Source organism: Mirounga angustirostris, unplaced genomic scaffold (genome assembly GCF_029215605.1).
Source record: "Mirounga angustirostris isolate CCGP_5_RB_7025 unplaced genomic scaffold, mMirAng1.0.hap1 SCAF_7, whole genome shotgun sequence".
Taxonomy (NCBI): Eukaryota; Metazoa; Chordata; class Mammalia; order Carnivora; family Phocidae; genus Mirounga; species Mirounga angustirostris.
The window spans coordinates 129,292,028-129,315,521 of record NW_026991715.1 but is presented as its reverse complement, the minus strand read 5'-3'; the positions used below and the strand labels follow the sequence as shown (position 1 = coordinate 129,315,521).

Below are 23,494 nucleotides of genomic sequence, written 5' to 3'. Positions count from 1 at the left end.
CTGTTACTGCTACTCTGTGTTGTCTGATGTTCAGGGATAAGTCAGGAGTAACATATGTTCAGAAGAAACATTGGTTGAAGTTGCACTTGAGATCCCAATTATGACTGACCTCAAGACTCCTTACCTTCCCCCTGGCATTATCGAGTGCTTTCTATTGGTGTGAAAATGTTTTCTTTTGCGGGGGCTGGGGATAAGTAGTGTGCATAAAGTCCCCAACTACCAACAAAGCACAATCTCATTAAGTACAGGAGAGATGGGTAAGAAACATTCAAATGATACAAGGGCTCATTCTGAGTGACTTCTGTTCCACGTGTGTATCTTTTGTCTTCACCCTTGGCGGAGGCGGTGGGGGTGGAGACGGGACTCTTGGTCATTTGTTTCCTCCCTGGCTGACTATATTACGGGCATTTTATTCAGTGAAGAACTGAAATCAATCACACCCCCCAAAGTATAGAGCACACTGGGACGCTGAACTGAGCAGCTTCAGAGTCTGTTGCTTTTCCATCAGACCTGGCTAGCCTCTATAGACCGGGCCGCTTCTGTCATTTACCAGGGAATTGCCTATAATGACCGACATAGAAGTGTGGACATGCAGGTGTAAAGTAAGGCTTCAGGGCCATGAGCCCTTTGCAGTGAAGCTCTAGAGGGAACAGTGGCAACAGAGCCTCCTCCAGCCAGTTGCCAGGGACCAAGGACACGTGATGGAGTGGGTAGAACACGCCCGGGGCTTCACCGCCTTAGCACAGACGGCCTCCCTGGGAGGTGCTCCTGCCCAGTTTCCTTCCAAGCGGAGTGTCCACTTTCCATCCCAGGGGTCTATAAGCTGTGGGCACGACAGTCCCCAGAGATTTGGTTCGGCTGGTGTAGGTCGCTTGCTTGGCACTGTGGGAAGCATGTCTGCATACGTAGTGTGTGGACGCGGAGCCTTGCTGAACCAGCTCCCTCCCAGCCAAGCCTCTCTGGGCTCCAAGGGAATCACCAACCAGCTCACCCAGGGTGGCTTTTGGGGTCAGTCCTAGGGATAGACCAAGTCTCTCTTCTAGTGGAAAGACAGCAGACTTCTCGCGTTTTGCTGGTAGATCAGCTTCCTGCTGACCATCCAGTGTCAGGAGGCACATCTCTCTCCTGTGATTAACTGGATCAGCTGCAAGGGCCTGGGATCTCATCGAGGCTCTACCACGTACCGGCCACCTAGGCTTGGGGGAGTTTCTTAGCTTCACGGAGTGGCTTTATATATAAATTGAGACTAATAACGGTGCTTCCCACTCAGATTTGTTGCCGGGCTTACATGAAAGAATGCACATAAAGCCAATGACATGATGACCCATAGCAAATGATGTAGTAAAACAACGGTGGCCAGGAGTCGGAGACTGGCAGAGTGCGAGCGAATGGGATGGGTGGTTGTGTGTCCTCACATTTGCCTCCTCTGGAGGCTCCTCTCAGTTTGGGATTTCAGGGAGGTGTGGATAGCACTGGTGTAGCCCCCCTTCCATGGTCCTGTGACTGCATTAGACAGGAATTATTCACGAACACATGCAGTCTTGACTGAATGGGTTTATGCATTTGCTGACTCTTACTTTTCCTATATAGAAAGCCGTCTACACACAGACAGAATTGTAAAGGGCTCCCTGGTTGGTTAGTGCTGATGAAAGTCAGGCTTCCTCCCTTGGCTGAAGGTGACAAGCAGAAGGGCCTTGATGGAGGTCAGCTCCAGGCCGGCGGAGGGTCTGCTTTTTTGAGAAAAGCAAGGCAGGGTAGGGAGGGATGGACACAGGCTCCTGCAGGGTCTGGCCAGGCTTTATCACTCTCCATTTGTTCCTGTTGTTGAGCATCTGTCTTCTTTGGCCTGAGGAAGCAAGACCCTGCCAAAACAGAATGGAACCAGAGACCACAATTAGGTAGTTTCACATGTAAGATGCTACTTGTTTATTTCTTGAGCAACAGAATGTGGAGGAATATGGGAGCTTCTGGGAGTGCTGAAGCTCTCTCTTAATTATGACCTTGAGGAACAGCTAGTTTTAGTTCCTTGAATTTTTGTTTCTTTATCTATATAAAGACTTACTTGTGTTGACCCCTACTTCTTAGAAGAAGGAAACTAAATGTTCTCTTTTTTTTTTTTTTTTTTTTTTTGCTGGGCCCCAAGGTTGATGGTGGAATGTGGGGTGAGGAGAAGGAAAAACCCAGCAGGAATGCTTTGACTATTTTACTTATTAATTTTCTACTAAAAATTGTCTTCATAAATATTCCTGGACAGATACTTACTATTCTTATTTTTTAAAAAATAGTTGGATAATTTTTCTAGTTTTGCCCAAGCACTGGTGTGTTGCCAGTTCAGAAAAGAGGATGGGGAGTTGGAGGCAAAAGCTGATCTTCTAAGAACTTTGTACTTGCCAAGCATCTGAAATATGCATTTGGGTTAACGGCTATCAGAGGAAGTGACTTTACATAACCTAGATAGTTTGAGTTCCTCTTGATTTTGCCTGTTTAAAATCTGAGAAGTTAGTACTTGCCCTCAATCAACCTTCAGTGCCTTCACAAGGACAGATAGTGTTAGGGAATCCACATGCCCACACTGTCCTCCTGGGAGTTTTTTTTTCTTTAAACACATACAATTTACCTATTTAAAATGTACAATTAAATGGTTTTTAGTGTATTCAGAGCTGTGCAAACATCATCGCTCTCTAATCTTAGAACATTCTCATTAACCCAGAACGAAACCCTGTACTAATTAGCAGTCACTCCCCCATTCCTTCCAATCTCTTAGCCCCTGGCCACCACTAAGCTAGTTTCTGTCTCTTATAAATCTCCGATTCTGGACATTCCACATAAATGGAATCCTACAATATGTGGTCTTTTGTGACTGGCTCCTTTTATTTACCTAGTATAATGTTTTCAAGATTCATCCATGTTTTGGCACATATCAGAGCTTCATTTCTTTTTATCACCAAATAATTAAGAGTCAGTTGTAGGCTCTACCGACTGAGCCAGCCAGGTGCCCCATTTTTTTAATATTTTAAAGCAGTGTTTAAATGTGTCTGTTTTAACGAGGCAAAATACAAATAAAAACAAATCAGCAAAATGCAACAAAATAATCAATACATCTTTAGCATGTGATATTTATTCAACATTGAGTTATGCCATTTCTTACAAGCTTCATTATTCATAGGACCATGCCACATCTTTCTACAAATGACAGATTGGTCAGGGTTAACTTGATGAAAACAGCCACAACTCTTAAAAATCAAGGAAAAGCTTATTTACTGAACAATCATTCAGTTAAATATTTACTGAGTGATGACTGTGGGCAAGGGTAGTCATGGCTGACATCAAGAAAATATAACAGACTTTTCTTCCTTTTTAGACTTTAACTCAAGCAGTAGAGGATGAATAATGTTATTAGAGAAGTCCAGATAAAGAATTCTGGGCACAATTACCTGAATAAAGCTGAGGCTAGAAAAGAAGCAGTACATGCTAAATGTTGTCTTTTAAATTAGCCTATGAAACTATACTAGGGAGTCTGCCTGTACCTACGGGAGTAGGTCTGGTGAGCGCCCCTTTCCCCTTTCTTTTTCAATGGATGAAGGAATGCAAAGCAAACCTGTCTACTACCTCACAGGTGTTCTAGCTTAAGCGTAAGTGGTTTGATCACTTCCCCCTTCTACACCTAAACCCCAAGGATGCTGTGGCTGCTCTTCTTCTTCTAAGCCAGGTAATGGAATCTTCATCTGTGTTTTGGCCTGTGTTTTCCTCCTTTGGGGTTGAGTTCAGTCTACCACTGACAGATGTTTGCATCTTCCAACCCAGCAGACCCCTAGTTAAACACCATTAAATGTAACCTCATCCTGGCTCTCTGCATATTCTTCTTAGTCAGAAATGTGTCGTCTTAAGATGACAGGGAGTTACACCTCCCTGCTGAGAGCTTCCCAGAGTAAGAGCAGCTTTATTCAAAAATTGCATGCCTTCTGAGGATGCTGATTTTTGGCAGCACCAATTCATAGCATTTTAGATGACTTGAAAGGCTTGGAACAACTCAGTCAGAGCCTGGAGGACATGGCCCATCTGCTAGGAGTAATCTTTGTCACCAGGTTTTGGGGAGTGTAGGAAAGGTTTGTCTGTTGTTACCTATTGTCTTAGTCCAGTTACACATCACCCCACTCTTTTATGTCAGCTCTTTTTTTTTCTTTCCAATTGTTGGGCTACCTTTAGTAATTCTTCCTGGTTTTTAAGAGTGTGTACATGTGTGTGTGTTGCTAAGTAGGAAATTGAGATAATTTTAACTGAGATTCCACACCAGTGAAATATGCCTCATCTTACTGATGTCTTAATCGGTTTGGTTTTAGCAGTGATTTGGGAAATCTATTAAGAGGCTGCTTACAATATCTTGAACAGAAGATTTGGATTTTTCCACATTTGGATGGTCTGATATCCAATAAGAACTATATTTAATGTTCTGTCTAAATTTTTGAGAATGTACAAACTCTCTAATTCTGGGTAGAATGCTTCGTGAGCATGAGTTTATAATCACATTCCCACAGAATTGAGAACAAGGTCAACATAAAGGGGTTATTTTGTTAGGATGGACGGTTGTCTTTGTTGGACAGTTGAGTTATGATCCCCTCTTGGCACTTTAAGTGGTCTCCTTCCTAACCTTTGGATTCTCCTTCATACATCATAAACATCATAAATGTTTGACAAGCCTTTCAAAGTTATCGTGTATCTCCTTCAAAGGAACCACTGAGACTACATGGCATGGAATATCTAGTTAAATTCATCTCTCCATTTCTAGTGAAGTAGAGATAAGACCCCGTGAAATAAAATATAATCTTTTCTTTGTATCACATTCCACGCTTCATGAATGTAGAAAATCTTATTATTTTCATTGGATTTTTTTTTATCCCCACCCCCAAGAAAATGAAGGCATAATGAAGATATCAGATAAATACAGTTGAGTAACATCTTTAACCATTTCGGAGGTTATATATATTTAAGACACATGAAGATATTTTACATTTCCCTCCATTTTATTTTATTTTGGTTTGATGCTGCTTATTCTTGTTTGAAATCTAAAAAAAACAGGAATGGGGTCATGAGAGCACTAATTTAAGAGAGCAGGGACATATGGTTTAAGATGCTTCTTGATATCCATTTGAATTTTCTATGCGGATGAAAAAGACCATTTTCTTTTACCATATATAATGGAATATAAGCCCCATACATAAGTAAGAAGATCTACAAAAAGGTTTTTGGCCAACATAAATATACATAAAATAGTATTTTAGTACACTAATAGTATAATATTCAGTATAGAAATAATGTAGCAGTATGCATGAAATAGTCATGTCTATAGTATCTGCTTTATTAATTTAATTCACATATATTTAAAATCCCACTTACAATTTTAATGATATATTAATTTTGAATATTCCTTCTCACACTCATATACTTTATAAAGCAAATTTATTCAAACTCAGAGCCACAGTTTAAGTCCAATAGTCCGTTTTTCAGAGTGGAACATTTACCTTCATTTCCATCTTCACTATTTGAGGGACAGCAATTTTTTTCTTAAGATTTTATTTATTTATTTGAGAGAGAGAGAGAGACAGAACACAAGCAGAGGGAGCTGCAAGCAGAGGGAGAAGCAGGCTCCCAGCTGAGCAAGGAGCCCGATGTGGGACTAGATCCCAGGACCCTGGGATCATGACCTGAGCTGAAGGCATACGCCTAACTGACTGAGCCACCCAGGCGTCTCGAGGGACAGCAATTTTTATATCCACATATAGTGCTGTCACTGGACCTTTTATCCAGGACCACAAGAATCCAATCATATAACCTAGCACAGTTCTCCCACCCCTTCATCCTGAGAATAGCCTGATTTATGAGTGCATTTGCTATGTGCCAAAGCATAGGTGCTTTATGTGTATTAAACTTCTTTACCCTCAAAACAACCTTGTGGGAAAGATACCTTCATTATCTCATTTTACTGTGGGAATTAATGTCCAGAGAGGTCAAGAAACTTGCTCAAAGTCACACAGCTCACGAAAGGCAGAACCAGGATTCAAACACAGCAATAGAGCACCAGAGTTCATGCTTTTAAGCCACCATGCTACTCTGCTACAAAGAAACCCAGCACCTAAATTGTGAGGTCATTTCTCCCTGGAATAATTGTTCAATTCACTGTCGAATTTATTTTCCCCCTTTATTTTAAACCAGTTCTGACCTGTATAGACCCCTAAATTGGCATCAATTGACCTGAGACAATTGTGTCTTCTCCAAATAGTACTTTACCACCCAAATTAATTGAGCGATTCATAATATAATTGTATAGGCACAAATATAAGATACCTTCCTCTTTTTTTGTGAGGATAATTTTAAGGGGAAAATGTAATCTTATATTTTTAACACATATGGTATATTTCTCTATATTAACATGTAAGCCAAATCAGTTAGTGAAGATTGGGGAGGGGATAACTATTATTTCTGAAACACCTGCTGGTCACTAGGCACTGTATCAGGCTGTTTACACATATTACCTAGTTTTATTCTCTCCACAACCCTATTAAGTAAATAGCACTGTTCCCATTTTGTAGATGAGTAAACTCAGGCTCAGAGAGTATAAGAAACTGGCCCAGCAGATCCAGAGATTGGGCAGTTGGGTGGAGATTTCAGCCTGTGTCCAGCCAACACGAAAGCCTGTGCTCTGTGGATGAACCCATGTGGCCTCACTGGGCACACAGCACTGGGTCGAAAAGCCCCGATTTGGGGGCGCCTGGGTGGCTCAGTCGTTAAACATCTGACTTCGACTCAGGTCATGATCCCAGGGTCCTGGGATCGAGCCCCTCATCAGGCTCCCCGCTCGGTGGGAAGCCTGCTTCTCCCTCTCCCACTCCCCCTGCTTGTGTTTCCTCTCTCACAGTCTCTCTGTCAAATAAATAAATAAAATCTTAAAAAAAAAAAGAAAGAAAGAAAAGCCCCGATTTGGCTCATGTGGGCACCATGCATCTCCTGCCGGCTGGCTTCCACTGTCCTCCCAGCTTCCTCTCATTTCTCTGCTTTCTGCCTTGCTGAGCCCAGCAGGGCTTTTGGCTGCAAACAACAGAAATTCCTGTAGCTAGTTTAAGCAGAAAAGGATGCATTAAAAGATGCTAGTTAGGTGGTTCGTAGAATTTCTAGGAGGGACCAAGCATCAGGCTCAGATGTTGCAGAGCCAGGAAAAGAGCCAAACCACATGACAGGACTGTTCTAGCAGAAAAGGCCACACTGCCCCAGGCCCAGGACTTTAGGGAGAGAATGCCAGAACTGTGCCCCTCTTCCATAGCACTCGCCCCAAGGCTCGGTCTCAGTGCGTTACCACTGCCCTCTTCTGTAGGCCGGTCTAGGAAAACTAGCTCCCTGTGCCTGCACTCTGGCTGCAAGGGAATGTGAGAAATGAGGGATTTCCAGTTTTCCACTAAATGGGGTTGATGAACCAATATACAGCTTCTGCCGCACTGAACTCAGGCCAGTCCTAGCCTCAGCCTTGGCTGCAGCACGCTGAGATCAGATGGGCAGTGTTTGTCCCCAGTACCTAGTACCTTGATGGATACAGAGGGACACTTCCACGCTCCTCGGAGTGCTGGGCCCAGTTCACCCTGCTCTACGGCTCTGACTGTAGTTGGTCTGACCAACAACGGGGCTAACTTGAGGGTCCACGTGGAAGACTGGTCACCCCTGTGGAGGCATCCGTCTACTATGATGATGTTCTCCCAAGTTATGTTTCCATATCAGAAGCCTTTCCTCTAGACTCCGGCGCCCTAGTTGAAAAATCACACAGTGGGGCGCTCGGGAAGGAGCAGAACCTTTCCTCCCACAAAGTGCCTCTCTTAAATCAGGGCTTTCATCCGCTGAGTCCCACATCCTGAGCACAGTGATAACAAAAGTAACAAGTGACAAATGAGTTAGCATCCTTCTTCTTTATAAGAGCCACATTGTGTCCTTTCAGTCTTCGGGTTTTCAACCGCTGTTGAGACAAGCATCAAGTGGAAGTCCAAAATCTGAAAATAATAGACTTGAGGGTAAGATGTTGATTGGAAGAATAGTTTGAAAGCGCAAGGAACACAGACCCAAGAATTAGCTGATGGTCTGCTTATCAATGGGGCTTGGTCAGATGAACATAATTCGTATTCCTGACTGCTACCTGGTCTGTAAAACTGGAAAAGATAACAAATGTTAAGACCCCAAGAGTGATCTTAAGAGTTAAATGCTCAGTATCTGGCACACGGTTTTTTAATCTTCTTGTCCTTTCAAGAAGCCACAGTCCAGCTGTGTGAGGCCATTCTCCCTGCTCTGCTTTTGCTGCCCACGTGGGTTTTGTCTTTCTCAGCTGGGAATTACATGGGTAGTTTACATTATCAAATGAATACAAAGACTGAAGTTTAAGTAACTCAAGGAGACTGGGGAAAACAAACCAAATCTTATTCTTTAGCACCCTTATTCACTGTTACAAGGGTTGAGAGCTTACGCATCAGAGATAAAGTCATCATGAAAGATCTTAGGTTGGTTTGCATTTTTCTGGTCATCTTGAAATCTTGATTTGGCCAGGGGCTTGCAGTATCTATTAATTTTCCTTCAGAGTTCATTTAGCAGCAACAAGCAGAGGAATCATTTGCATTTTAATTGGGTCATTGTCCTTCCCCTGTCCCCACCCCCAGCATTCTCTCAACTTGCAAAGAGCCGGAGCTAGATGTCACTCCTTGCCTCTCTGGGACACAAACGTCAACATCCGCAACTCTTCAGTGGCACCAACCCAACCACACGGTTCCTCCATGAGCTCCCCAAGGCCAGTGATCCCAGAACTGAACAGCGAAGAAAATTCTCTGTTCAAGTGGCACATGCCTGTGCACCTCCAAAACATTAAAAACGTGGGAGTTTTTTGGGGCACCTGGGTGGCTCAGTCGGTTAGATGTCCGACTCTTGGTTTCAGCTCAGGTCACGATCTCATGGGTCAGGAGATGGGGCCCTGCTTCGGACGGACTCTGCGCTGAGCAGGGAGTCTGCTTGGGATTCTCTCGCTCTCCCTCTGCACCCCCACCCCACCCCACCCCGTGCTCTCTCTCTCTCTCTCTCTCTCTCAAATAAGTAAAATCTTAAAAAAAAAAAAAACAACTTGGGAGTTTCGCAAATTAAAATCACTAATGGCAAAAATCTGCATCGTCAATCCCAGTGATTCATGCTAAAGGTTTTAGGAATAGGATGCAGGGATCTCATTTTGAAAAGGAAAATTTTGTAAGTGGATGGTGCGTGTCTCACGGAACAACTTGGAAAGTTTTGGAGGACAGAGGGAAATGTGGGGGTCGCCCAGTGAAATCTGGCATCACTGCTCATCCCATTCTCTTAGATGAAGAAACTGAGGCCATAATTCAGTGACAAAGGTGGTTCTGGTTCCAGCTGGCAGCTCCGCTGAAACCCAGGCTACCTTGGGTAAGTGGCACTCTTGACACACAGCTGACGTGGAAAGCTGGTGGAGCGAACGTGCATCCAGACTAGCGGCCTCCCTCATCTGACGTGTGCTGGTAAGGGAGGTGGGGGCAGCATGAAACATTTACAGCAAGCCTGGCGGGGATTAGCATAGACAGACGGTGAGCTGAGCAAAATGTAGCACACGGAGAAAGCCTTAGGTGGTGAAAACGTGCCTAGTTGTCACTGGGAAAGAGGCCGAGTTTGGGATATGAATTCCTGTTTGTTTTGAAAGCCCTAGGGCGGCTTCACGGGACACCTTTACTTTCTCAAAAAAGGTATGTGAGATGTTTCCAGAACTGTGCAGGGGAGCAGGGGAGCATGGGGAAGAGCAATGTCACCTCCCCTCCTGTCACCTACACTCTAGGGAGGAAAATTACCTTTCGCCGGAAATGCCCAGATTTTCTTAGATTGCCACTCTCAAGCCCGGGCAAAGAAAATGATGACCCTGGGCCCACAACAGTTGGCACTTTCTAGATCAGTTTCAACCTTGCGGCCTCCCCGAGATTTTGTTCCTATTCCCCAGTGAGCCCGTCAAGCAGCCACAGACCTGTGCTGGGCGGTGGTCCTGCAGAGGCAGCCCACCTCCTGTGTGCCTCGGTGCTCATCCCCTGGGCGTTAGCAGAAGGACCATCTTTGTCAGGGTCTAGATGTTTCTGCCTAGAGGCCGGCAAGCTCTCCAAACTAGCCCTGCTCTCTCCTGAAGAGAAAGGTATTTCTGGGTTTGACTGCAAACATTCTGACGGCTTGTGAGCACGTCACTTGACGTGTACACAGGCTAGAGAGTTTCAAAGACCAGAGGCTGAAAACGTAAGAGAAAGGGAGTTCTCATCTGCCTGTGTGTGTGTGTGTGTGCGCATGTGCACGCGTATGCTCTGGCATGACTGTGTGTTAATTGATTTTTAAATTTTTTTGTTTCAACACTCAGCCTGCTTAGAGACAAATATTAGTCTCAGATCTGTTTTTGAAAAATAGATGAAAGGACCGAGAGTATGCAGACAGGTTAATGAGCTCTTGGCCCCTCTCTGAGCACAGTCCTCTTTTCACTCCGTCAGTGGGAAAAATTTCCTTTTTACCTGGAGCCGTCAGACTAGTGCTTTGTTCAAAAACCCTTTATTCGGAGCCTCTTGTTTTTAAGAGAATTTACTGGACGCTGACTTGGGAGGGGCTATAGTCATCTCCACACACATATGTGGGGGCTGCTGTGGAGAGAGGGTAGGGGGCCCATATATGTTCTTATTACTTGCAAATGCTCATAAAAGTCTAAAGGCTGAATTCTTGGAAGGCAAACAACAGTTTGGGGGCTTTTATGCTGGCATTTATTTTTTTTTCCATTTTTTCCTCCCTGGACATTTTCTAGATGCAGCATGCTGTGTTTACAAAAAGCCTTCTTCACTGGTTCATTCTAGAATAGGGTGTTGATGTCCACGTTGGCAGCTGCGTTTGCCCTGCTAGGAGCAGACATGTCTTCCTGGTGCCATTCAGAGTCTGTTGGCCATGTCTGAGTGTTGGCTTCTCCAATCCAATTACAGTTGTATTGAATGGGAGAGTACCTTTTGTGTGCCCTTGGCCAGGTGTGAGCCTGAGTTCTACTCCCGCTGGGTTCCTGATGGCCTTTGAGCAATCGGTGAGTGAGGACACGTGTGCCATTTTTGTGTTGCTTCGAACCGGGGGCACCGGCTGTCCCAGCCCAGCGAGCAAATCACGGGAGCTAGGTGTGGCATTCCTGTGCTTTCTGATACCTTCTGATGTCCTAATTCAGGTGCACCTATTTTTAGACTGGGCTTGCCCTGATTTGAGTGTTCCTTTCGCAAGGCTGTGGCCCTCCTGCATGTGTTCAGATGTTTTCCTCAAGGATCCCTTGGTGTTCACTGATTCCCACTCTTTGAAGGCCTTGTAATCTGCCAAGGGCTGCAAGTGCAGAAGCAAGTTGCCTCACTGTCCTTGGGCAGGAGTGTTTCATTTGGATTGAGATAAAACATAGCATCCAGATGTCTGAGGAAGGGAGGGAGCTCCAGGATGGATGGGGCTGTTTCCTTGAGTATGAAATAGGATAGAGGGGTGAGCCTCCTATCGGAATCTGTCACTATTTCCCAAGGGTCCTTGTGCTCATTGTCACCATGATAAGTACAGCTTGTGTGTAATGGTTTATAAACTGAGTAGCAGTATTTGCAAACTTGGGAAGCATGTGGCTGGGAGGAAAAGGTTGATGAAGACAATCACTACCACTTGAGTGAGAATGGGGACACAGCAGCCTGCTCTGAGAAGTGCTGGAAACTGGCGGAGCTGGTGAGCAAGACGGAATCTGCCAGCCGAAGGGCTTGGTGGCCACTCTCAGGAGTTTGCATTTGGGACGTTTATGGCATTTAATACCTGCTGGGTAGAGAATGTTGTTAAACCTGTGGCCAAGAAGAGCTAGAAAGGAAATAAGAAACAGGGTCCCCCTCCACTGGAGGCTGTATGGAAAGAGAAGAGACGTTCTGAAAGGGTTTCCCAAGAGTTCAGGGGTGGAAGTGCCCTTGAAGCTGAAGGGAGCACTTTGGGGAAGGAGAGGTGCTGAGCTGGGTAAAAGGTTATTGGCACATTCAGTTGCAAGTGTCAACCCTCTACAGGTATCATGGAACCAGGTAGGGTGAGTACACGGAGTTCCTGGGATTGAGAAGTTGAGTCAGAGAAAGAATCATCTGGAAATCATTCGCGGACATCATTCTGGGTATTGCAGAATTCTCCCCGGAGGCATATTGAGAAAGTCTATGGAAAGGGCAAAGGACACCCATGGCTCTCCTGGACGTGCCAGGGGCTCTCAGAGATAATGCTTCTTTTCAAGTTGCAGAGCTCATGTAGTTCAGGCTTCTCCTCTAATTTTTAAAGTAACTATAGTCATTATATTTCTTTTTTCTTCCATTTCATCAATTAAAAAAAAAAAGGACCTGGCTCGTGCCTATCCTGACAGGAAATAATTTGGAAAATAAGATAAATGAAGTTCTTGGCCCTTCTGGAAGGGAAAGTGCTGTGCCCTTCTGAGCGGAAGCCCCGATCTTGTGGATGACAGAAGCAGTTACCCAGAAAGATGGCCAAGATGTTTTTCAGTGGAACTCCATGTGGGTGTTTTGTGTGGCTTTTCAGGGAAAACCCTGGGCAGCATGTGGTTCCCTCTTTGCTCCTCTTGTCAAGTAACCAGTGGCTTGATTGGGGCTGGCAGCCCCTTTGGGGGACGCTCAGCAGAGGCTCCTGGATCTTTTAACACCGCCCTTCCCCGAGCTTGCCACTTTCCCTTCCCACTTTCCCCTTTGTCACTTTCAATTAAGCCAGGAACTTTTGGAACCAAGACAAGCCATGTATAATTTGGTCAGTGATCTAAATAAGTCAAAACAGCAGAGAGGAAACTTAAATGTGAAGAAATAGGGGTGGAATGAGGAGCTTGCATACAAGAGTCACTATAACCATGATTTCTTGAATGCCACTCTGTGGTCAGCGCTGAGATGAGCTCAAATATTACCATCTCTCTATTTTAGCAACAACCCTGAAAATGCATTGTACTCTTTCAGGTGAGGAAGGCAAGGCGTAGAGGTGTCTGATGATTATTCATGTAGTGAGTAAGCAGAGAATGCTCTTAACCGGTGGAGGTCCAACCGAAGCTCACTCTCTTTTCACAAAATATACTGTCCCCCTAAGAGATTCTCTGTGACAAGTGGGACACAGTAAGAAAACGGTGCCAAAAAGGAGAGAACAGAGGATTTAAGGAAGTAACAGGCAGACCTGGTTTGGTTGGCAGCTCTCCCCGATCTGTGATTTAGGGAAGTTACTTAAACCCTGAGACATACTCTCCTCTATCAATCTGCATGGCGCTCAGTGGATCATCCAGCTCTCTGAAATCCGCATATTAACTATGTCACAAAAGGTTGTAGCTAAGTAATTCTTGAAGTTCCTGAGTCCAGTTTATTTTCTTTGAGGATCTGATAGTCTAGCTTATTAGAATCTGAAGACCCTTTTGTGAACTTTTTCTCGTGAATCTTAAAAATTACACTTTAATGGGTCTCTGCTAGGAGGACCTCACTCTTCCTGGTTGAGGACAAACCGAAGGTGCTTTGCCCACGGGCCCACCCTCCTGTGAGGTACTGGGAGTTTGTGCTTCGGTGGCTGTTCTTACTGCCAGAGTCTTCATTGTTACAAGGCCAGTTAGGCACATTCTTGGGTCTTTTGTTTTTTAAACTGTTTTAGATAACGTTTAAGACCTGGAAGTCACCATTGCCTGATTCCCATGGGAAATCTCCAGTTATTTAGAGAAATTCTTCTTGTGGGAAAAACAGGGGGGGAAACAAATAACTAATTGTTTGGAGGCTCATGGAAAGAAATTTCCATATATGACCCAGCTTCCTTACCGTTGTTTCTGAAAACTGTGGTTTTGTAAGTCAAATTTCTACCCCACACAACCATACATGATTCCGAAAGAAGGTTCTTTCTGGTAAAGATGAGAAATACCTTGAAAGTATGCCTGAGCCCAAACATTTCATTGAGTATCCTGCGGTTTTTGATGGATTTCTTCCTCCAAGGGCTTCACCCACCCTTTCCTACTTGAGTAAGAGAGACTCTAATAATTTTCAATCATAATGTAGACTTGGTAAGCTTAGCATTTTTTTTTTAAGAGGGATTACCTTCAGATCTGAAAATTACAGACCGGGTGCAATAAACCTTTAAAACTCAAAGCACCCCAGGGAACTCCACTGCCCCTGTTAAGTTTACAGAAGAGCTGCAGGAGATGAGGGGGTGGGGGTGGGGGAAAGAGTTGGCTAGTTCTAGAAACTGCTTTGAAAAAACATATTTCCAGTTCACACGTGCTTCGCCAGCCCTTCTGACATACACCTGCAGCCCCATCACGCGGGGTGGAGTGTGCGGTGCGGACACTCTGATCAGGTGACCAAAACAGCGTAGCATCCGTGGCTTCCCTTGACCCCTTAGCATCTTGGCAGGAGTCAAAGTTAAGCTTATTGTCTTGCTGCAGGGGAACAATGCCGAGGACTCTGCCTGCTGATCTGAGTCTTCCGTGTGCCTCTACGCTCTCTGTGTGTTTAGGGTGCACCTGCCTCCCTCGGTGGCATTTTAATGGAATTATGACTATGGCCTCTGTCATGCTTATCCGGTTCCTATACTCCAAGTGGCATGGATCCAGACCTGATCCCAAACCTGGCTGGTAGCAGTCCTCTCCAGAATGCCTGTTTAACAAGCCTGCCATTGGGCACGTTCTGCTCACCTTGCCAGGGCCAAGTCAGGTGGCTCTGGCCAGAATGCAGTTGTCCCCCGGTGCAGCGTCCAGGATGCGTAGCCCACTCTCCTTTCAACTATGAAGGGGAGAAGTGTGGAACTGTGGGAAATGCCAAGACCAAGAAGCCAACTTTAAGGCTTTCCTTAAGACCCACTTCCTGTGAAGGTCACTCTTGATGACCCCAGCCCATCGTGACACCTCCTGGGGGAAATCCTGGAGCCCTGACTGCCTTTATCCATCACTTGTCCTTCAGCACTTGTTGCATTGCAATGGTGGTAATCTTTTTGAATGAACTGGGTCTTGCCTGCCCAGCACATGCTTCTAGGAAACCCATCTTAATTACTTGTCTGATTCTGGTCTTGCAGGGTAGCTAATCTTGTGGAAGTCTTTGAGGAAATGCTTGCAGGGATGCTCATAAAAATTGATTTCTTGGAGACCCCAGGCCCATGAGAGGCATTAGGGAGGAGTCTCAAGCTGACATCAAGGTGACATAGGCTAAGGAAATTGCTTGTTCCCTATGCTCAGCTGAGTGGGAGTTATCAACACTCTCGGCCTGGTCCATGGGGGTCCTCAGGTTGGGGCAGGATTCCTGGGAATGAGTTCAAGTTGTGACAGGGGTGGATTTAGTTTCCAAAACCCAAAATGTCTCCATTTCTATGAAATTTACTACCCCAATTCAAAGGATTGATTGGACTAACAAGCCAGGACAGAAAGTGGGGACTGAGCATTGCTCTTGTGGCTGAGACCAGTGGCTAGTGGGTCTAAGCAGTCTGTCCTCAGCTGGGGGCCAAGGAGGTACAAATGCCTTGAAGTGAGGGCCTGGGCTGGTCCAGCACTCTTGGGGGGAGCCTGGCAGGTGTGAGTCTGGTAGTGTATATCCTAAAGACTTCCTGCTTCTCTGAAGTGAGTCTTTCCTGGTCCCCAGCGATTGGTCCTTTTCTCCATCTGTGTTCAGAAGAGACATACTTTTCTTTTTGAATGGACTGACGTAATCCTCATTAATGGACCTTGATTCTGAAAAGGTGGCTGTAAGAATCATGTATCATTGTCCAAGACCTCAGGTCCTTGGGGCACACCGATGTGTACCCCCTATTCAATGACAACCTCTGACCATAGCATAAGTCTCGTTTCCTCCCTCTATCTTTTCCTAAAGAAAGCTGAGCAGTTTTAATGTGTCAGCATTTGTGTAGATGTGGAGACAAGCTACGAAGATGGGAAAAGTGAGGGGAGACCCATCCCAGCCTCAGAGATAGGGACTGAGTTAGGGGTGCTGGCACTTTACTGCACACACGTGGAAGTTTAAAACAAAGAGCACCCCATCCAGAAGGAAGGGCAAATCAGATGGCCAAGGAGAATGCGTGAGAGTGTTTGAAAAGTCCTCGACATACTTGTTTCCTATTAATAAGTTCTATTATAAAAAGGCAGGGGTGGGAGCTGTTTGATAAAATAAGATCTGGATGCACCAGTCAAAGGGAGAGTTAGTATGAACACTTCTCAAACATATTTGACTGTGGAGCTCTTCTGCCACAGGGCATCTTCTCAAACTGGTATTTCGTAGAATGTATTTGTGGGAAAACTAGGGTAAGGTAATTAAGAAGACTACGAAGAAGGAACCCTTGAGAAAAAAGATTCAAAAGGGCAGTGAAACTGTTTTAAGGATCTGACATGAAGAGAACTTTATCTTGTTTTTCCATTTATTTACTAGAACTTAGGGGTATGCTGGGCTCTGACGGAAGTAAGAGGGAACTTTCCGGTAATTGCTGACCCAGCACTTCCAATGGAGCAAGCTCCAGGGAGGCGAACAATCCTCACCTCTGCTCAAGAGCCTCGTAGAAGCTGCAATGATTCAGCTCAGCGTTTTTGGGATGTTGAATCTGGATGCTTTAGGAAAGAGATGGCCGCTCCAGTTCTCAACACCCCCCATTGCTCTTGCCTAACCTGCTTCTCTCACTCATCTAACTTTCTACACCCTGACAATATTTATGCTTACAGCCCTAGAGTGGGAAGCCGTCGTGGTAATAAGTACAGTGTAATCCAGCGCTGTAAGAACCCACATCAGCTGTTCTTTGCTGCAGAGGGCTGTCTTGTGGATTGTCAGGTGCTTAGCACTGTCTCTGGCCTCTACCCTTCGGGTGCCAGCAGCAAGCGCTCCTCCTTCCCACGTGGTGAAGTCTTCCCCACCTTGAACACCACTGGTCTATGTGAAAAGCACAGAGGAGAAGGAGCAGTAGTTAGTGTGTTTCATGATGCAGGCATTGGGGCTGGATCAAGAGTGAAGATGCTTAGGCTTTATCCTTTGAGCAATGAGAAATTATCAGAGCAATGAGAAACTATCAAGCAGATCTTACATACTTGCCAGTGGATGTCTCTGTGCGCAGGATAGATTGGAGGAAGAGAGAATTGTTGGGACTCAAGGCCCTAAACATGACCGAGTCCAGGAGAGGGGACAGCGAAAGACGTACAGAGCAGAGCAGGCAGGACCCCACCACAAGTGCAAAGAAGGGAAGAGGCCAGTGGGTGGTGACTTGTGTGCTGGGTGACCTGGGACGACATTAATTAAAAGAGGGGCTAGAGGAGGAGGAGCTGGTCTGAGGGAGAGCAGGATAGGTTTTATTTTAGGGGGTGCTGAGTTTGCGATGCCACAAGACATGCCACTGGAGCAGGACAGGCGACAGGCAGAGGTCTGGGTCCGAAGCTCCAGAGGAAGATGGAGGGTGAGGAGTTGGAGGCTCTGGCTTGGTGGCAGTTGCTGCGGAGGTGGAGGGCATAACTCAGGGAAGGGGGAGGAGCAGAGAGATGCCGGGGCCTCTCCAGGTCTCACCGTGGCTGCCCGCGGGGAGGGGCAGGTTGAGCTTGGAGATGGAGCCGGGCTGACCAGAGAGCTGAAGGCAGGGGCACCCCCCAGACTTTTGGTCTCATTGGCCAGATTCAATTGCAAAACAAAACAAAACAAAACAAAAACCAGTTCTGTAGACAAGCAGATGGCAGCCACGTGGAGCTTTCCCGGGGTGGGGGCATGGTCTGTGAGCCCTCTTCCTTGGTGGCCCAAGTTGGAAGGGAGCTGCTGGTTGACAGTTCCAGGCCAGGGCTCTCCCTGTTTGCACAAGCTAGAGGGTGTTGCCCATCCAGATGAACACCATCGTTTCTGTCACAGAACATAGAAACAAACTGAGCACGCTGTTGGCGTTCATAACTTTCCGGGAGTTACTTTTGACTGGGGGATGGGGAGAAGAGAGGAGGAAACTTTAGTGCTTCCTGTTATTTTTGAGTCATTTATGAATTTTACCTTATGGCAAGTGGTGGCCTTTTCACGTTTTGGCTTTCGTAATAGGAAACATGATCCCCATGAGACTGGCCAAGGGGCAATTGCAAAGAAAGTCCAGGTTCCATTAGCTTTTTAAAAAGTGTATGTAATATAAGATTTACCATTTTAGCTAATTTTAAGTGTACAGTTCCATTGGCATTAGGTCTATCCACATTGTTGTGCAACCCCCACCACCGTCCATCTTCAGAACATCTTGTCTTGCAAAACAGAAACTCTGTAAACTCTGTCCCCAATAAACTCTAACTCCCTGTGCCCCCCCTTCCCCCAGCCCCTGGCACTCACCATTTTACTTTCTGTCTCTGTGAATCTGACTACTCACAGGGGCCTCACATAGGAGGAGGCATCTGATATTTACCTTTCTGTGACTGGTTTATTCACTTAGCATCATGTCCTCAAGTTTCAGCCCTGTTGTAGCCTGTGTCAGAATTTCCTCCCCTTTTAAGGCTGAATAATATCCCACATTTGTCTATTAATTAGTCAGTGGGCACTTGGGTTGCTTCCACCCTTTGGGTATTGCTGCTGTGAACATGGTTGTACAAATAGCCATTTGTGTCCCTGCTTTCAGTTGTGTGGGGGAAATACCCAGAGCATCTCTTGGCTTGTGTGGCATTGTTGCATTCTTTCTCTATTGGGGATTGCTAGAATCACTTGCTAGCTCCCTGTCCTTCTGATGCTGCCTTTGTTACCCTTCTGCTTTGGCTCCTGGGAGAGCCTCAGGTGTGAATGTGGGCTGGGCTTTGTGATGAGCTGGAGAGCCATTACTGAGCCCTTGCTCTTAGTTCTTGGCTCTGAAGATCTACAGCTTGTCCACCTAGCACTGTCCTAGAATTTGAATGAGGGAGATCCAAGTTCTAATCTCAGTACTTGAACTAATATGCCATAACCTCAGCAAGTTTTTTCATCTCTCTCTGGGAGTCTGTTTCAACATCCCCACAATGAGAAGGTAGAGCTAAGTGATGCTTAGAGTTCCTCCTAGATCACAGAGGGGGAGAGCATAGTGGTCTCCTGAGCCCAGGAACCACCCTCCTAAGGTGGGTGAAAGGAAGCTCCAGATTCCTACCCCAGGAAGTTTGACCCAAATCTCATCTTCCTCAAACCTTGGATGGCTAGATGTTTCTCATGGCTTGTGTACTTGCTGTGTCCTGGTACACGCTGCATGGCTAGTTTTGTGAGTAAATGTAGCAGTAATTCCCCTTAAAGCAAAATTATATAATATGTATTATCCGCTCTTTGTTGAGAGAATGGGAGAGAGGTGGAATAACTGTTTTCACCATAGATTATTGGCAATCTCACAAACTAATACTGGAAAGAATATTCTATAGGCAAACTTTGCTTCCAATTAAGCTGTAGTTGGTCATGAACCAAGAAAATATTAACCCCCTTTTCTTCCCTCACTTCCTAAATTTTTTGAAGAACAGACCTCCTTCTTCTTAGCTTAAACTCAGAGCAGGTCAACTGTCCTGGAACTGGAGAGGTGAATCCTAGAAGGACACCCATGTGATCAACTTTCAGCAACCTGGATGGCACATGAAAATTTGGGCTGGTCTGGGATTCCCTGCTCGGGTTTAGGGACTAGGAACTGATCTTCCGTCAGTTCCCTCTCTGCCCCACCAGTGAAACATCACATATATATATATATGTATTTATAATCTCTTGCTTTTCTTGGTCTCGTCTATAAAAAGCAGATCACCTGCTTTGTTCAAGGATGTGGTATTAGGCTAGATAACTGGAACCCATTTGAAACATGTGAAAATGTATAGCATTTTCTTCTTTGGGGACATTTTAACCATCTTATTAAAGAAAAGCCAGACTTTCTTTAAGTCTGGATACTGAGTCGTCAATTTTTTAATATACAAAATTTTTTTAAATTTTTAAATTGAAGAACTTCCCATGGCGATCGGGACTAGCTTTTGACAACACACGGTTCATAGAGGGGAATCCATATTGGATAAAACTCTAAAATAAATGAATAAAGAAAGGATGCCTGGGTGGCTCTGTCGGTAAAGCGTCTGCCTTCGGCTCAGGTCATGATCCCAGAGTCCTGGGATCGAGTCCGGCATCGGACTCCTTGCTCAGCAGGGAGCCGGCTTCTCCCTATGCCTACCATTCCCCCCCTGCTTGTGCTCTTTCCCTCTGTATCTCTCTGTCTTTGACAAATAAATAAATAAAATCTTTTTAAAAATTATTAAAAAATAAAACATAAAATAAATGAATAGAGAAAAACAGACTAACATTAATTCTAAAACCTCACAGTTTTCCAACTTTTCCAAAAGTATGACCTGAGAATAACTGCAGATGAGCAGAGGACATTGCTCCTTTTTTGTTCCTGACAAGTGTAGCTGCTAAAAGGCTGTCAGTATTTTAATAACAAGACATCATTCCCATTTTAATAGCTTTATGTAAATTTTCATACCCACTCTGAAGGCCATGGGGTTTCTGGACCTGTGTCTCGGTTGATGGTACATGAAAGACCCTTTTTGCTCTAGCTGCGAATAAGGCGAATTTTATGCATAGTGGGAGTCATGATCTATGCGTGTTGGTTTGGGGGAGGGGAGCTATTTTTAAAAATTCTATTTCCTGATAAAAATCTTATCATCTTTGTAGTTGCTGTCATTCTAGCTAGGTAAGTGTTCTCAGGAGCTGGCTCATAATCTCTGTTTTGGGGATCAGTGGTCTGGGATGGAAGATGGGAGTGTTGTTGGAGTAGGAAAGTTGTAAATTTGGAATCATCACAACAATGGGCTTTTTTTTTTTTTTAAATGGTCTTTTACTTACCAATGGGCTTCTTTACAGAATTATTTAAAGTCTCAATTTTTATTCCCATTTAAATGCAGTAAGAAACCTGGCCCTTTAAGAAGTGCAAAGGAAAACAGGTCACTGGGTGGTAAGTTTCTCAACTGATCACCCTGGCTTCACATTTGGGGTGTATTTTGGTTGTCTTGCGCCTGAAATCTTCAGTGCTCCTCAGGTTGTGGTGGCATTTGCATCATGATGCTATTGTGGGTCCTCTGTGGATGGAAGCCCGGTCTGCAGACACCTGCGGGAGGAAACCACAGATGACTTCTGCCAGGATCTAATTCTCCCCCATACTCCTGGCAAATTAAAGCCGCGTTTAGCAGCATGGTTCCAGGGCACTGGCAGGGCAAGGGTTGGCTCATTCTCTTACAGACACAGTGTAGCTGGATGCACTCATACATGAAAAATGATCTGAGTGCTGTGGGTGGGGCCCTCGAGCTCGGGAGGTGAAGCTGGAGGAGGAGAGAGCAAATCTGCTTCTAAGCTCAGGAGGGCATGGGGAGCGGGCAGGAAGCTGGAGCACACGCTGGCATGGCTCACATTTTTGTTGATAGCTAATAGCCTAGAACTTTAAAGAACTGAATGGAGAAGGGAAATGAAGCACAACAAACTTTGGAGCCTGTCCTGGGCAAGCGGCTGTGAGACACAGTGGAGCGCGCTCACGAGATCAGCTCAGAAGCAGGTAGGAGGGGGGACCTGAACAGGGGAGAGAATCGGATCTTCTCTCTGAACACAACTTCTGTGGTTTTTGTTTTGGTGGTTTTTTTAAAGCATATGAGAAATGAGTAGATAATACTGACATAAGAAACAGACCTCGCCTGAATTGTGCTGATATCTGCCCAAGCGAGAGTGTTTCTCAGTTACTCGTTTGATGACCAAATGCTTGTTACATTCTGGGGGTTGCTTTAAAATCACACAAAATCACACAGCAGTTAGTTAAAACTGATTTTAAAACTGGCAGATGATAAATGAATTGCAGGCACTGTTTTAGAACACATACTTTGAAGATAGCCCGCCAGAAACTGATTTTCAGGCTTGACCGTTGCTGTATTTTCATACTTCAGCGCCAACAAGGTGCTTGCTAATTTTTGCTGGCTTTTGTAAGAAAGGAGGTAGATGTATAACAGCTGTGAAATATCCAGAAATTGACTGGGATCCAGAATGAAGCCTGAATGCACTAATGTTTTCTCCATTAAGGCAGGCTTTCTCTGCTCAACTTCTAAGTCAGGGAATTGCAAAATGAAGTGTGGATCGTGAGTATTTGTCATGGGGGGGAGGGGCTGAGGGTTGGAAACTGTCATGGTGACGTCTTCACACTCAGAAGTAGAAAATAAATGGGGAGGGCCAGGGGTCACAGCCACACGCACAGATAATTTGGAGACGGATCTGTGGTTCCCGTTGTAGCTGCATCTCAGAGCATCCTTTCCATTGCTGGGGCTCTCGAGAGAGGAGCAGAACAGAATGAAGACCATCTCAAGCCTGGGTTTCTAAACCATTGCCAGGCCTTGCTTCTGCTAGGCGCCTGGATAATTTGACATGGATTCCCACCGCCCCAGTGAAGTGGTCAGAGTAGTGGAATTGAGCTGACCTGGGGGAGGTCGGAAATGGTGTGGGTGGTCAGAGTGACAGGAGCACAGAATTAGATCCAGAATTTAGTATTTTGGTCGAATAGTCCAGCCTGAGTACTGGCGCTCTTTGAGTTGAGCTTTTGAGAATGCCCTGTTAGCCCCAGGGGTGTGTCTGGGGAGGCAGATGTGAGAGTCTGCTTCAACTACTGGCTGGCTTCATCCTCGTGCGGGGGCCACATCTTCCGGCTTTGCATTTTAGGCCTGGAGGGCTGGGAGATGGCTGTGCTTAGTCAAGGCAAGCCCATACCTTATCGCTGGTTTCTTTTTCCCTCTGAATTCTCTGCCTTCCACAGCGACACCCACAGAGGTGTGGGGCAGGGGCGGGTATGACACAGCCTCTCCTGTTCCCCACCACCCCCAACTCTTGTTCTTTCTGGCCTGCTCTCCAGCAGTTGGGTGGGGCCCCTTTGTCTCCTATCCTTTATGCGTCTGTCCCAGGTGCTTTTGCAGTGAATTAAGGTGAGCTGGGGGACTCCTTTTCAGGTTCCATTCTGGAAGCAGTCAGAGGTCAGCCAACTGTGGCCTGTGGACCAAATCCAGCCTGTCTCAGCCTGTTTTTGTGGGGCTCAGGAGCTAAATATGTACTTTACATTTTAAAGGGTTGAAGAGACCAACAAAGAAGAATATAGGACAGAGACAAATACGACCTGCAAAGCCTAAAATATTTTCTCTAGGACCTCTTAGAGAAAATAGTTGCTGACCTCTGATTTTTAACATCATTCATGACTAGAATGACCAATGGAAGTTCTCCACAGCTTCAATGAGCTATTGTTTTGGAAACTGATTTTCATTTGTCAGTCTGTTAAATGGCATTATTGCCTTAAAAGGGGTGGATCAGGAACAGGGAAGTTGGAAGATTTTCTTCAGGGTCCAGTCAATGGGAAAGAAATGTCAGATGAACTGTGCAATACGGCTGGATTTTGCCCCTGTCCCCTTGTTGGTGAACCCGCTGGTGAAGCCATCCATGAGACAGCCCACCACATGTTGATG

The 23,494-nt window shown here is 45.4% G+C and overlaps 1 protein-coding gene across 7 annotated transcripts in view; it reads left to right on the top strand.

Annotated features, from left to right (window-relative positions):
- The window catches only part of PDZD2 (PDZ domain containing 2), a 218,794-nt gene that overhangs the window by 68,511 nt on the left and 126,789 nt on the right, over positions 1-23,494 (top strand). The window contains exon 1 of one of the 7 annotated variants that reach the window (XM_045862954.3): positions 19,276-21,558. The exons of the other annotated variants lie outside the window; for them this stretch is intronic. The gene's annotated coding sequence lies outside the window, so the exon portion shown is untranslated. Of the gene's footprint in view, positions 1-19,275; positions 21,559-23,494 lie in introns of those variants that run through there. 7 annotated transcript variants of the gene reach the window in all.